We start from the raw sequence: 15,622 nt of genomic DNA, 5'->3' as shown, positions 1-15,622 counted from the left end.
CCCCTTTACTTTTGACGGGGAGGCCTGACTGGGTTGCCGAAGATCTTCTGACTTCTTGGGTTGACCTTGTCAGCTAGAAGCTTTGAGAAACACCCATGACTGTGGAAACTGGAGACTGTTCCTGGACTATTTCACAATACTTTTCTCCAGGAAAAAGAAAAAAAAAAGATCATATTCTCCTGGCCTCCAGTGTTACATAATCCAACCTTTCCCCTGCTGGTTTAAGTGCATGTCACTTCTGTCCTTTTTCTTTTCCCCGAGAAAAGAGTTCACACACTCTGAGTGCCAGGCTGCTTTCTCCACTCCCGTGCTTCTGAGGACTGGCCACGCTGATCATTGAGTGGTGCCCACAGCTGGCCATCTCTTTCTTTCTGCTTCTTCCTTAGCATATGGAGTCCACTGGGACACCTATTAATCATCTCAGTGCATAGAAAGCTAGGTTCCGGCTGTGGTTATTGCAGCAGCTTTGGAGGACCTGTTCACCACAGTCGCTGGTGCCATTTGAAGCCTGAGATCTGCTGCCTAAGTGATGCCTCCTGAGGATAGAGCCTTGCAGAAGTCACCGGAAAGGATGGAGTCTGGAGTCACAAATACCCACAGGTACATCCATCACATGCTAGTTCTCCATCAGGAAACCATCTGGAGATGTCAGGCCTCTGCGTCCTACTATGTGCTCTAGACATCCCGTTGACCATTCTCACTCTTGGGTAACTCTCTCTAGAGCCCGTTCATGTCTTCTTCTTCCTTCTACTCCCTTGGTGTTTCTAGGTAAGAAAAGTAGACAACGCCATTGATTCACCAAGTAGGGGCTGAAGTCACTCCATGCTGAGGCCTCCTCCCATGTCCCTGTTCCTCAGACATGATGTTTCATGGTGCAACCGAAAGGGTCAAATTGGGTCTGCATGTGGTGCTCTCTCTGCATCTCAGGGTTTGTCATTGCACCATTTGCCAGTTCCAAGTAGACGTAAAGTTTTGAAAATGAGGACTCTCTTTGGATTGTTACAAGTGAAATTTTTCAAAAATGAAAACATGATTTCAGTCATGGAATCTCTTCATAGCAACAGGAAGAAAGTCTGCAAGAAAGTCTTAGAGGAAAGATGAGAATTCTAAGACCTCATTGAATTGGCCAAAGGCAATGGTTTGGAAAAGTAAAATATAAGCAGTTTTTGCAAATTGTGAATAAACAACATACATGATAAAATCTTGAATGACAGGCTCATTCATTTCATTCTTAATTTTGTGTAGCTTCAGTGAAGAGCTGATGAAGGGTCCAGACTCTTCCTTTAGAAAAATATGTATTTATGTGCCCCAAAATCCAGGTATAACTTTAGGAGTTCCAGGCGCCCTGGAACTACTCATGTGGGTATTTGTCTTGGAGGGCAGAGAAAGCAAGCCAGTAGAGTCCAGAGTGGCTCTATGAAACAGAGGTAGCATTATGTAGTAATAAGACAAAGTTTACTTGAGAGGAAAAGGATGTTAGACCCATTCATGCACAAAGTTAGAACCTTATTATTATACATTTTATGACTATCTCCCACTTAAGAGTACTGAGTAATCTAAATTCTTGCTCTCTGTTTTCTAATTTTACTTACTATTATGAAGCAGCTGTCATGTGCTAGGTCTGGTGTAACTTTCTAATTTGTATGTGTGTATATATGTTGGATTCGTTTATGTGGATGTATGTGTGCCGTGTGAACACTCCCCATCTTATTTTTGGGATAGCATTTGTCTGAATTACTTTCCTAATGCTATGAAGAGACACTGTGACCAAGGCAACTTAAAAAAAAGAAAGCATTTAATTGGGGCCTTTCTTACAGTCTCAGAAGGTGAGTCCGTATCCATTGTGTGGGAGAACACGGCAGCAGGCAGGCAAGCATAGTGCTGTAGCAGTAGCTGAGAGCTTCCATCAGATCCATAGACACGAGGCAGAGATCTAAGACGGGACCTGGCATGGGTTTTGCTATCTCAAAGAGACCACACCAATTTCCAGGCTATTCTTTCTGATCCTTCCTGAAAAGTTCCACCAACTAGGAACCCAGCATTCAAATACATGATCTTGTGGGGGCCGTCATCTAGACCATGACAGGGTCCCTGGCTGAACCTGGAGATCAATGGTGCATCTCGGCTGGCCAGTGGACTGCAGTGGTCCACCTGTGACTGCCCCCTCCCGTCCCGTGCCAGGATTACAAGCGCTGCTGGCATGCTTGACTTTTTCCGTGGATGCTAAGGATGTGAACCCGAGTCCTCAGGCTCTTCAGCGAGAACTTTGCCAGTGAAGCCCCCTCCTCAGCTCCTCTATAGCTAATGTTGTTCTCTCAGGAGTCACCAGAGCTGGTGGGTCACAGGCGTCTATGCTGATGCCAGTTAAAGTACCAACATGGACAGGACTATCCTGTTGCTAAGCAAGTGGGGGCTGGGCGGGCCTCCCACAGAGTGGACACCAGTGTGTTCTCAATCCCTGTTCTAAGCAGTAGCAAGGCTTCCCTTTACTCTCTATGGTAGACAGATAATTTTCTCCTGGAAAACAGCTTCCATTTCCCCTGGCATTTGGGCAACTGAACTTAGTTCTACTTAAAAATTCTGTGCTGCATTTAAAAATCATTTCTTTATGACCATCGCTCCTGGATAATTTCTTTTCCTCACCAGTAGTAGACCTAGTAGTTGATGAAAGCAAATTGTTGGAAGATCCACCCTTCTCTTTATCTTCTTTTTAAAAATAAACCAACAATTTTATTAATTATTTGAAATTTTTATAATTATTTTAGTCATATTTACCGCCAAATCTTCATTAACTCCTCCCAGATCCACTCTCCATCTCCTAATTCCCTAACTTTATGTCCTTTAAAAAATGTAATAACCCATTGACTGCATATACTTCTAGATATGGGGCCATCCAGTGGAGTATGGTCTACCTACTAGGAGTCATATTCTTAGAGAAATCTAACCCTCTTCCCCCAGAAGCCCTTAACTGTCCCGTAGCTTCTGAGTGAGAGGTGGAAGTCACATAATCCGCTTCCCACTCCACGCCAGAACATTGGCTGGCTTGGTCTTGTGTGGGCAACCCCAGACCATGAGTTCAGGTACACAGTGGTCTTGTTATGCTCAGAAACCATTTTCAGTTCTGGTCTCTCTTGACCTTTGGCTTTTTTTTTTTTTCTCATGGTTTATTTTTTTTTATATTTAAAAATTTCCATCTCCTTCCCTCCTCCTCCCCCCTCCCTCCCCTCCTCCTCCCCCTTCCCTCCCCTCCTTCTCCCCCTTCCCTCCCCTCCCCTCCACCCATACCTCCCCTCCCTCCCTCTCAAGGCCAAGGAGCCATCAGGGTTCCCCACTCTATGCTAAGACCAAGGTCCTCCCAACTCCCCCCAGGTCCAGGAAGGTGATCGACCAAGCTGAGAAGGCTCCCACAGAGCCCGTCCATGCAGAAGAATCAGAGCCCAGCGCCATTGTCCTTTGCTTCTCGGTCAGCCCCCGCTGTTGGCCACATTCAGAGAGACGGGTTTGGTCGCATGATCCATCAGTCCCATTCCAACTGGAGTTGGTGATCTCCCATTAGACCTTTGGCTCTTATAAGCTTTTCTGCCTTCCTCTTCTGTGGTGGTCCCTAAGCTCAGGGAAGACAGTGAGCAGTGAGGCAGAGATGCTCCATTTGTGGAAGAGCACTCCAGAGACACCAGCTCTCAGCGCGATGGCCTGCTGTGTGTTTCTGGGTTAGCTGTCAGGCACTGCACAGAGATTTCTCTGATGAAGATAAAGAGATGCACTGGTCCATAGGTAGAGAGATGCTAATTTAGAGGGCACTTTTGACACCATATTTACTATATAAAATACTATTAGGAGGCTCAGGTCTGGGGGCCTGTGAGCTGCCCAGCCATGGAATCTTGGCCAGATTTGTAGCACCAGGCACGTGTTTCTGTCACCCTTCTCAGATTTGTAGCTATGAAGGGCAGACTTGCACAGAGAAGTCTGTAATGCCCGTCCTTATGTCTGGAGACTGGAAAGGGTGGGACTTAGAGGGGAGGATTTGGGAAGGTCAGGGGAGGTCTAAGAGCTATTTAAGAAAACCTTTAATTTCATTTATTCATTTAATGTGTGCATATGCTTGCATGTGTGGACATCAGAGGAAACCTGCTGGAGTTTGTTCTCTCCTTCCATCATGTGGGACCTGGGGATTGAACTCAGGTCATCGGTCTTGGTAGCAAACATCTTTATCTACTGAGCCATCTCACTGATCCCTTAGAACTATTTTAGTGTAAGGTGTACATTGTTTTTATTGCAAATCATCATAGATGTGATTTTATAAGTATGAAAGCCCAGTTATTCTAACAGAAAACCTTGCATAGTAATTTCCTGAAATACTTCTTGATACATAATTTTTTTCTGTGTTAAAAATCTATTGATGGTGCAAGGTTGACCTGAATTTGATATTTTCCAAAGTATTTTCTTTGTGTTTGTTTTCTGAAGATAGCCTCCCCCCACTTCCACGTTTCTTTCTCTTGAGAAAGAATGTCTTCCCGTTAGAGCGTCAATGTTGGCGAAAGGGCAGTAGGAAGCCTCCTTGGGTGTTGGCCATGCCATAGCTCTATTGCCAACTCCTACCTGTCCCTATGCATTGAAATCCCAGTTACTGGGTCTTGTGTCACCTTTGAGCAGCACCTGAGATCCCAGAAGAAGACACTGTTAACCTCCTGATGATGAGAGAGACCTATGTGGGTGTGGCCAACACAGCAATGTGGCTGTGGGTCCAGAGTCCATGCGCACTCATCTCTACTGGCTGATTTTTCTCTGTCTGTGGATAACTTCATCCATTAGGAGTCTTCCTACATCTTCTTCTCTACCCCAGGGTGCCCTTGCTGAGGCTCACTACCTTGCTGAAGCTTGCAAAGTCATAGCCAAGGTGCCCTTGCTGAGGCTCACTACCATGCTGAAACTTGCAAAGTCATAGCCCTGTGAGCTCCGTGAAGTTGGCTGTGATATTAGTTAGTTTTCTTGTTGCTGTGACTGGATATATAAGGGAACAATTTAAGGTAGAAAGAGTTCTGTTGGCTTATGGTTTGAATGGATCTAGTCTAGCAGGAGAAAGCAGGGTGAGGTTCATGGCCACAGCACCAGGAGGCTAGAATTCCTCACACACTGGAGTTCAAGAAACAGAACTCTGAGTTGGGACTCAGCTATATCCCATAGGCCTCTCTCCCAGCTGCCTACTTCCCACAACTACTCCCTGCCTTTAAAAGGTCAATACCCTCCCCCCTCAAGCGGCATCACTGGTTGAGGACCACACATGAGCTTGGGGAGGGAGGGATGCTTCACTTTCAAGTCACAGTATGAGGATCAACTCTGGTCTCTCAAGTCCAGAGGCTGAGAGGCTTTCCCAGACGCCTGGTAGTGGTCCAATTAGCAATGAGAGGTGGAGGCTGGGAAGTCATCAGCACTTCACTTGGTTGTCCAGGCAACAGGACCCGCAGGCAGGACAATTTCTTTAGCAAACTGGCAGGGTGAGTGGTCAGGTACTCTTTGCTATCTCCAGGTAGGAAATCTCAATTTGAGCTTCTCTTCATGAGGAGGACCAGACATTCAGGGCTACTCTTCCACTGTGGTAGAATTGAGAGAGTTTTTGAGCATTTCTCAGTGGAAGCATCTTTGCTAGTAAGGACAAATGGAGAATTGGGGCAATTACCTATATATCTGAGTCCCAATCTCTGCTGTCCTCTGGAGTGTTGAACAAAAAGCACACACTCCAAATAACCTGATTTTTAAATTTTAGCCTGAATCATCTGTATCATAGCAAGATCTTACTTGAATGACCCAGACAGACTATATCAATTTTCTGCATTCTTTTGCTGTGGAAGCTGAGCTGTTAGTGGCCACTTTTGAAATAGGAGAATGGGTCAAACACACAGACAGACACACACACACACACACACACACACACAGATACACGCACACACACACACACTCTCTCTCTCTCTCTCTCTCTCTCTCTCACACACACACACACACACACAAACAAAACAAAAAAAAACAAACAAACTGAGGTTGTAACCTAGAAAAATTTCTAGAATTTCATTGTTTGGCTTTTCTTAATAAAGTGTGTGCCAGGAGGAGGGGATGCGAATGTTGTCCCCACCTCTCTCTATTAATAGGATGTAGTATGTGACATGCTTCCAACGAGAGGGTAGGTTTTATTGTTCATGTGGAAGAATGCATGCGAAGAAATCAGGAAGACGGGCCACTTCTCTCTGATTGGTACCGAAGAGATTTAATTTGTCCCGTGTTTGTTTCAATTATGCCGTATTCTACGTCTGCAGTTAGATTGTTCTTTTCTTATTTGTTCTCCATTATCAATTAGTCTAATAGCATTGAATACAGCATAATTAGACATTTTTTTCCTCAAAGGAGAGGTTTTTTTTCCCCTCGTGGAAAACACAGAATATTTTAAGACAATGTTTTAGTCCTGGCAGATATTTTTCTCTGTAGTGAACTCATGAGGAAGCTAAGCCACTCACTAACAACTCCTTTGTCACGTGAAGGAGCTGATCTTGCTTATTCTTGAGACCTCACCGTCTTCCTATGACACATCTATGTTTGTTTCATGTGTGTGATTCTGTGGGTTGGCTCAGAAGTCGCAGCAGAGGGTTATGGCATGGAGGCTTGACGTGGACCCCTGACTTTGAACACACTCTAGTCAGAACGAGCACAGCACCTCGGCAGCCCATGGTCTCCTTGCCTGTCAGTAGCTCCTGCCTCTGTGGGCTGTGGAAAGTGCTTAGAGCACCTTAGACATCTGCTTTTATCATGAGATAACGTTTGCTGTGATTTTCATTCCTTTCCTCTCAAGAAAGCATAGTCTAGAAGGCCAAGGGCCATTATCACTGTCATCTCATACATTTTATATGCATTTTTAATATTAAAAATTTGTATTCTTAGAGAAAAGGACTCAGAGGACTGAGGAGATGGCTCAGTGGATAAAGGACCTGGGTTCGAGTCTCCAACGCCCATGTAAAGACACATGGCTGCATGTGCCTGTAACCCAGATCATGCTCTCTCTCTCCCTCCCCCACCTCTCGTGTGTGTGTGTGTGTGTGTGTGTGTGTACGTGAGTGTGTGTGTGTGTGTGTGTGTGTGTGTGTGTACGTGGATTCCAGGAGCTCGCTGGCCAGCTAGCGCAGTCAGCTTCTGGTTCAGTGAGGTGGAGAACCGCAGCAGAAGACACACGTCTTGCTTTGGCCTCTGCATGCGTGGGCACAGACGCATTCCCACATACTTCCCTGCACCTGTACACTCATATATTCCCCCCACCCCCCAGAAAGGAAATGGTCCACACTTGGTTCTGAATTCAGTGCATGTTCTATTTTGAGAATTCCTGCCCTGGGTAATTTTCTTCTCTGTATTGGTGTGCGCAACTGATTCTAACAGGTAACGAAATGCTATTTGAAAGCACGATTCATCCCTCCTGGCAAATCAAATAATGGAGGGATTCAATTCATGTGGGGGGGGAAAGCATTTGGCTTTTTAAAAAAATGCTTGAACTATTCAAAACGTTTTATTGAATCACTTTTCCTTTCACCAGAAATCATAATAAAAACAATAAAGCTAAGGCTGCCCCTGCCATGCTTAGGTTATGTGATTATTCCTTGTATAAATGAAGCTTATTAAGTTTAATGTTTGTTAAATTGAAATCAAACATTCTATATAACAACTAAAAGACATCCCATTCCATGTGATCTGGGGGAGTTAAATTCAGACACATTTATGCATTTGGGTTATGTTAGGGCTAAACTCACTAGTGAATGGAAAACTAACGACAATTAAGACAATTTATTCTAAACATGTTTAAATCATTACTTATGAGACATTTGACTTCATTATCCCTCAAAGCCAATTCTGAGATTCTTCTCTTACCCAGCATGCACCAGTGTGCACGGAGAGGAGGGCTTGAGGCAATGGCCAGGGAGGTCCCTTCTGGTCTTTCACCTGCCACCATTCTCATTTCTGGAAAATCATCCTTTCTCAGACATACAGCGTGGAAAAAGTTTAACACATTAAAACAACACAGCCCGCCATTCAAAGCAAATGTTACATAAAATATAGTAGATTTTATAAGCTGTTAAAATTTCAAATGTTTTTTTAAAAGGAGGGGTCTGAACGCAGTGGTAATGCATTTGCATAGCTCATTAAAGTTTTGGGCTCTTCCCCTAGCACTGGGGAGAAAAGATAAACTTAAAATATTTTTAATCTCATATTTTTACTTCAACCTACTTGTCTTTGAGTTTAAAAGAAAGAAAGGCACATAAACTAAACCATGAGTGTTTAAAAGCCAACCATGTTGACTGACACACTTATTTTAGTACTCAGAAGGCTGAGGCAGGAGAATTACTGAGAGTTTAAGGCCAGTCTGGACTACAAAATGAGACCTTGTCCCATTAAAACAAAACAAAACAAACAGGATTAAAGCCCTAAAGCAAACAAAATACAGCCAAGCCCCATAAACTAGTAATTCACCGCAGGAAATGCCAAGCAATTTCCAGAAGGCTCACATACCTGAAGGGCTTTGGAGTCCGTGCAGGTCTCCAGAATCAGGAAGCTACTTTATCAGTGACTGGACTTGCTGAGCAGCTCCTTGCGTCAAGGAGTGAAAGAGAGAAGGTTTGGGAAGTGTTCACTGAAGAAACACCCTCGTGCCAACTTCTTAGCTAATTTTGGGTGAGGAAAATTTATGCGTTCAGAGGACGCTTTCTTATTTTATTTTTCCAAGTCAACATGCTCGTCTAGACTCTGAGCTTTATTGCAAGTAAAGAGAAAACGGGCTGGATCACCTTAAAAATAAAAAAAAAAAAAATGTCTCAGCTAATTGACCAGAGGCTTGTCCCTCTGCAAACATCTCTCTGTAGGCAAACGCTGAGAAAGTTGGAATCCCGCCTGGCAGGACAGAGGAAGGCCACCCCCTCCCCTATTATCCGGAGCAGAGTTTCCAATCACAGTCAAGCGGTGGTGCTAATTCCTTGCTTCTGAGACTGCATTTCCTAATTTCATGGTCATAACAGCCTCGGGAACGGCTTCTACCAAAACTGAAAACACGAGGCTCCATGCTCAGCAGCCCTGTGACGCCAGGAGAGGCCAATGTCCCCTCCTCTGCCATTCCCTAGCACAAGAAGGCAGTCTCTGGGGGACATTCTTCTCAAGCAGGTACTTCTATCTCTTCTCCATTTCTTTACAGTCCCCCCCCCCCTTTCTTTCTTTTGGCTTTACTGTGCTATTATGTGCAAGCAGGCTGGAGTCTCAAGAGCTCGCCTCCCCTGTGAAAATTTGTCCATTTTCTTTCTTTCATTGCTCCAGGGATATTTTACAAAGTTTCTGGCAAACATTACCATGATGTTAGCGTGTTAAACCTGACCTTGGTGCCATGGAAATACACTCTGGGAGCCACGTTCAGCTGAGTCAGAGGGCGACGTGGTTATCTTTTCTTAGTACAGCTCTGACAGGCAGGCTGCCTGCCTTCCCCAGATCACGTCTATTTATTGGTCCCAGGTCTGGCTATTGGAGATTCTGTGTGGTTGAAACATGCGCGAGCTTAAAACGTTCCTGCTTAGACTGGCGTTGTACTTGCCTCAAGGCGACCTTGTTGCTTAATCTTTGGTGCCGTGGCTTACGGGAGCTTGATCTAAGGAAGCAACCGGAATAAGCCGTCATTTGTTTTTCCGAAGGTAGTTGGGTTTTTCTGCAAAGCTATGCAATCTAGTAATTCATCTTGTCTCGAAGCTGCCCGGTGACCGTAGGCGAGTTCTGAGCCCCGTAGCTCAGACCTGAAAGTAGCCATGGGTGACTGGTTTTTCTTTCTTCCTTCCTTTTGAGGCAGGGTGATGTGGATGTTAAGGATGGTGCCCACACAGGGTGGTGTGCCACTCGCTGACGACGGGGTAGTGACAAAAGGCAGAGAGAAGGATACTTTCATTTTGGCCACAGGAAAAGCCACCCGTTTCCTGAAGTGGAAAGTCTCGTGCTTGAAGAAGAAGTTGCCAGTGTTTGTTCTCTCCGACTTGCCCAGAAAAGTCTAGATGGTTAGAATCCATTTAAAAACTTTTTTTTTTTTTTTTTTTTTTTTTTACCTAATATAAGGGTTGGGTTTTATTAAGATGTTTGATCGTGGCATGAAGTACCACACACGGGTGCCAAGTGTTTTAAAATTAGCTTCGCGGGCCAAATCTAGGAGATTTATAGAGCACCTCCACCCACAAGGCTGCTGGGAAATGTATTGAGTTTTGAATTTGAAACAATAATGTATGCTGAGAGGGTGGAAAGTCAGTGTTTGAATTGGTTTTTTAAAAAGTCAATAGGGCGGGGACCTCTGTGATCTGAGGTTCAGCCCCTATTTCTTTTCTTTAAAATTCTTTTTTCTTTCCCCGAATCTAATAAAAAAATTGCTCTTGTCTTTCTAATACTCCAAGAAGGCCCCATTCTTTGCCTTGTATAGATAGCAGACTGTAGCAATTGGATCCAATCTTGTAGTGACTGGTAGATTTTTGTCACAGAAGTTAGAAATAAAACTGACCCAGGTGTCAGAGACAGGCCAGGCAGGAAGAGAGGCAAAATATTGCTTGTGATTATCAGGGTCATGTGAGTGTGTGGGCTGTGTTGCTTTGACACTTGCAGGTAATTGTTCAGTTTTGTTGCTCATGACAGCAAATAAAGGAAGAGAATAAAGCCCTAAAGAATAAATTTGCTGCAACAGCAAAGTCAGACAACTACCTTTTCTTTCAATGATTGTGGGCTTTCGTTCAGTTTAGGGCTCAGAATCAGCTGCCATCCATTCATCCATCTGCCTTCCTCCAAATGTAAACCCCCAAATCCCTATAGACATTACACCGGATACCTGCTGAGCCCACTTGCTCAGAATGATTGCTTGACCTGAGGCCAAGGTTGAGTTTCAGTTTGTTCCATGGGTACAGGGGAGGCTGTAAGGGAAAACAGGCAAGAGAGTGACCAGCTTGGATAAGACCATCATGCCTTTGGTAAAACACACAGGAGGTGTAGTCCTGCCCATCTTCCTCTGCCTGAGCTCACTGGCTGTTTACTGAGATAGAGATACCTCCTAAGAGACTCCCTATGAGTCCCTATGAGACACAGAGACTAACCAAGTGCGTGTGTGTGCACATGCATGCATGTGGTATGATGTGTGTGGGGTGGGGGTGGGGCTTCTGTGGTCCATAGTCAACATGTGGAGGTCAGAGGACATCTTTGTGGGGTCACTTCTCTCCTTCTACCTTTCCATGGGTTCTGGGAATTGAACTCAGGTCTCCAGGCTTGCACAGGGAGTACTTCACCAAGCCGTTCCCGCCCCTCCCCCATGCTCTTTATAAAGGAAAGCTCTCTACAGGTAGCTTTTGCTAAAGATGGTGATGATGATGGTGATTTTGCCTCTTAAGTGACATCCTAGTAATCTTTTTCTAGATCATCTCCTGAGACCTCAGCAGCAAAACTGCACAGTCCCAAGAACTGCACGACTTTCTAGGAATCTAATATTTTTGTTTTCCTCTGAAAGTCTGTGACTTTTAGAGAGCCAAGGAGCTTGAACTCCACATCCATCCCTAGATATATTCTGCTATCAAGCGTATTTGCTGTCTAGGTTGTCTACCTCAGTTAACCTTTTGGTGAGGATTCACAGGTCCAGGGAAAGTGACCAAGTCCCCGCCTTAACTCCTCCTACTTTCTGGCTGTGCCATTCAGGGCCAAGTTCCTGACCTTTGGCCTCCAATCTCTGCCAGGAAGGAGCAGTAGGAGAATTGCTACCAGGTGTCACTCCATGGGCTCAGCGAGCTTGAAGCATGCATGGAACTACTTGCAGCCTTCATGTTTTAGGAACTCAATATAATGCTTGTAATAGTATCAGAATTCAAAGATCAGAGACAGCAAGGTTATGAGTTCAAGGTCAGCCTAGGCTACCCAGTAGTAAGTCCCTGTGCTACTCAACTATCCCCACCCAAAGGAAAGAAAGAAACTCAATACGGAGAAGCCTTTTCATTTTAAGTCTGGTGCTCAGTAAACATCGTTTGAATCAATGGATAGAACCTACGGGCAGCATCCTAGATGTGAGAGACTGATGTCCATCCAATTGCAACACCGAATTTGTCCTAAAAACATAAAAGAGAGTCATTCCTGTCAACTGAGCATTGCACCTGCCAAAAATATCCCCGCTTTGTGGTCCGTGGGGAAAGAGAAGACAGAATGCCCCCAAGGCCCAGCTCCTCATCTCTCTATCGCCCCTTCTTTATATCTCTAAGTAGGGTCATCCCTTTGTGAGGTGATGGAGGAGAGTTATCTGTCTATGTTTCTTTCATTGGTTAATTAATAAAGAAAACTGCCTTGGCCCTTTAAGAGAACAGAAAAATTAGGTAGGTGGAGTAGACAGAACAGAATTGTGGGAACAAGGAAGTAGAGTGAGGGAGACGCTTCAGGCAGTCGCCATAGGAGTCTCCATGCTTCTCCTCTCCAAGATGGACGCAGGTTAAGATCTCTCCTGGTAAGCCACACTTCGTGGTGCTACGCAGATTATTAAATATGGGTTAAAGGAAGATGAGAGAATTAACCAATAAGAGGCTGAAACTATGGGCCAGGCAGTATTTAAAAGAATACAGTTTCCGTGTAATTATTTCGGGTGTAAAGCTAGCCGGCGGCCGGGTGGCGGGACACAGCCCCGCCGATTCACACTACAGATTGGCGCTCCAACGTGGTGACTAAATCCACTTAAAAACCTTGCCCGCTTGGGATCGGAAAGAAATTACTCTGAGACCATGCCAATGGCTCACTGCTCCCTGCCTGCACCTGGGCAGATGGCAGAATCAGGCTTAGGCGAGCGGGACAGCATTTGCGGATTTCTGCCGCCATAGAGAGAGAGATGTTTTCAGACTGCGCGTCAGATTTGGCTGTAACTTGGATTAAAAGAGTTTCTGTGCTGCACGCTCAGTATCAAAATTAAACTGCTGAGTGCAGCTCCAATGTGGACTGCTGTGTACTGAGGCAGTAGCAGCTCTGGCTCTGCTCCGCCATGCTGAATTGTGCTGAGCTCAGACAGGTCTATCGCAATTACCATAATAACAGCGCAGTTAAGGTTTAGACTTGGCTGTAAACAGGCAGTACCGTATTACCCCTGGCGCAACTTAAGATTTTAAGAAGTGGTTAACCTTTTAAGAAATGCTCCTGGATAGTAAAAAATTACAGATTCACAATAGAAAAGATTCAGACATAGAAGGCCTTTAAATGGCTCACGTAGGCTTAAAAGAGAGAAAAAGAAAATATAGAGAATAAAGTTAATGCCTTAAAAAAAAAAAAGGTTAAAGTCTTTAAAGAGACAGAGTACAGATAGTTATAGATTAAAAGAAGTAAAGTGATAGAGTAAAAATAAGCCACGTAAAAATGGAAAATTCACAGAGAGTCTGGATTATGTATTTTGTTGTGTTTTCTTTGATTTTTTTGACTGTAAAGGAGCTAAGTACAGAGAGACATTTCATTATATGGGCTGCCAGGCTAGACCAGAATGGACATCTTAACGGTATGACTTCAGGATTTGGATCTAAGAACATGATGCTTTGGAAAAGAGTTTCTTCTTTTGTTTTCACAGAGGACGAGACTCTGTGGATTGCTTCTATTCCAATATGGTATGATAGATCACGCCCTCCTGAAAGGTTGCTGTGAACATCTTCAAAAAATTACTTCACTCAACTGCCAACTGAGAGGAACCTAGCACACAGGTTATACCATGAAAGACCTAAATAACAACGCCCCCATTCAGCAGGAAGCAGTTTGGAGAGAAATAACTGCGCCCACATTCCCAAATATTGTTTATAAATGTTCTTTTACATTTAAAGGGGGAGATGATATAGATATGAATAATTTGCATTGGTATGGATTTTAAGGTCAATTTGTTATATGTATATGTATTTCTGATCTTGATTAAGCTATTTTGATTGTGTAGTTCATTTTAAAAACTGTAATGTATAATTAGGAAATATAGGTTGTTAATGGATAATCATTGATAATAGTTAAGCTTGTAGTCATGTTATTAGATTTTCTAGATATGTAGAGATATATTTCAGTTAGATAGACATTCTTCATATCTTTCAAAGACTGCAGAATATGGCATTTAATGTTTTAATAACTTAGGGTTTTTCATGACAATGAGACACGTCTGCTCCTGGCAGCACCAATCTACTTCAAGAGGAAGATGGGCATCGAAGAGGCTACTTATGGAGTTTGTTAGCCATTTGGGCAAGAAACTGCTCTTGCCTGGACTGTTGCATAAACTGGACACAAGGAACCCACAGAAAGAGGACTGCTAAACTTGCCTAAAGGTGAGATGGTCTCTCAGGGTTCCTGATTCGTGAAAGAGTCTGCGAGACGTTCTGCAGGACACAGCAGAAAGTGACTGAACTGTCTTTGGAATTTTTCTGCTTCATGGAAATGTCTGCTGGATACTGTGGGCCTGAAGCCCGAAGATGGATGCCCCAACGGTACAGAGGAACTTTGGGTGACTGTCCAGGCAGCGAGTTGTCTCTGTCATTTCTAGAGTTTTATAAGTTACTTATTTCTTGTTTACTTAGGTAGCATTATATCCTTCTGGAGTCTTTGATGGAGTTGAAGAATAAATAGATACTTATAGCTTTCCTTAGTTATGATAAAAGATAAAATAGATTTAAATATTGTAACTGTAATACTTGCTTGATAACTGTTTTGTTACATGTAATTTTGCTATGTTAAAGTTGAAGCCTTTCTTTTTTGTTTAAACAGAAAAAGGGGAAATGATGGAGGAGAGTTATCTGTCTATGTTTCTTTCATTGGTTAATTAATAAAGAAAACTGCCTTGGCCCTTTAAGAGAACAGAAAAATTAGGTAGGTGGAGTAGACAGAACAGAATTGTGGGAACAAGGAAGTAGAGTGAGGGAGACGCTTCAGGCAGTCGCCATAGGAGTCTCCATGCTTCTCCTCTCCAAGATGGACGCAGGTTAAGATCTCTCCTGGTAAGCCACACTTCGTGGTGCTACGCAGATTATTAAATATGGGTTAAAGGAAGATGAGAGAATTAACCAATAAGAGGCTGAAACTATGGGCCAGGCAGTATTTAAAAGAATACAGTTTCCGTGTAATTATTTCGGGTGTAAAGTTAGCCGGTTGCTGGGAACTGGGCGCCTGGACGCAGCCCGCCACTTCCTTCTACAGTGAGGAACAGGGTCTTGCTGAGACGCGCCTTTCTGAAACCATGCGATGCACGCTTTGCGTCTGCCTTCACATTGCAAGGTCAGGTGGAAGGGTGAGATGCGTAGCTCAGTAGAGCAACTGCTTATTTAGATTCTGGGTTACTTCCTGACGTCATTACTCCCAAAGAGAAGGGCTTTGATCTGCTGTTGGGCAAATGCTCCTACTCTATGCACACACGGTTTGGATGCTAAATTTCGAATTCAGGCCGAAGACTTAAGAAAGGCTCTCCAGTACCGGTTCATATGTTTAGTCTTTACGAGCTTGTACTAGTGACCATATTACAGTATTACTTTAATTCTCGATGGTTAGGGAGCTCTCTTGTTTTGCTTCACATCATTGATCCCTCAGTCCTGGAATGTGCAATGCTTTTCCT

At 44.0% G+C, this 15,622-nt stretch overlaps 1 protein-coding gene and 1 long non-coding RNA gene across 2 annotated transcripts in view; one reads left to right on the top strand and one right to left on the bottom strand.

Annotated features, from left to right (window-relative positions):
- Positions 1 to 262: 262 nt before the first annotated feature.
- Positions 263 to 15,622, top strand: part of Esr1 (estrogen receptor 1) — a 368,654-nt gene continuing 353,294 nt past the window's right edge. The window contains 1 exon segment of the mRNA XM_038339005.1: positions 263 to 600. The gene's annotated coding sequence lies outside the window, so the exon portion shown is untranslated.
- Positions 7,902 to 9,952, bottom strand: LOC119820548. Its single transcript, XR_005286515.1, has 3 exons — positions 9,395 to 9,952; positions 8,542 to 8,816; positions 7,902 to 7,992 (listed from the first exon to the last, which is right to left on the bottom strand). It is a non-coding gene; the product is annotated as an uncharacterized LOC119820548 (long non-coding RNA).

This window comes from Arvicola amphibius, chromosome 8 (assembly GCF_903992535.2).
Source record: "Arvicola amphibius chromosome 8, mArvAmp1.2, whole genome shotgun sequence".
NCBI lineage: Eukaryota > Metazoa > Chordata > Mammalia > Rodentia > Cricetidae > Arvicola > Arvicola amphibius.
Note: the sequence above shows the minus strand (reverse complement) of the source record. Positions and strands in the feature narration are given on the sequence as shown.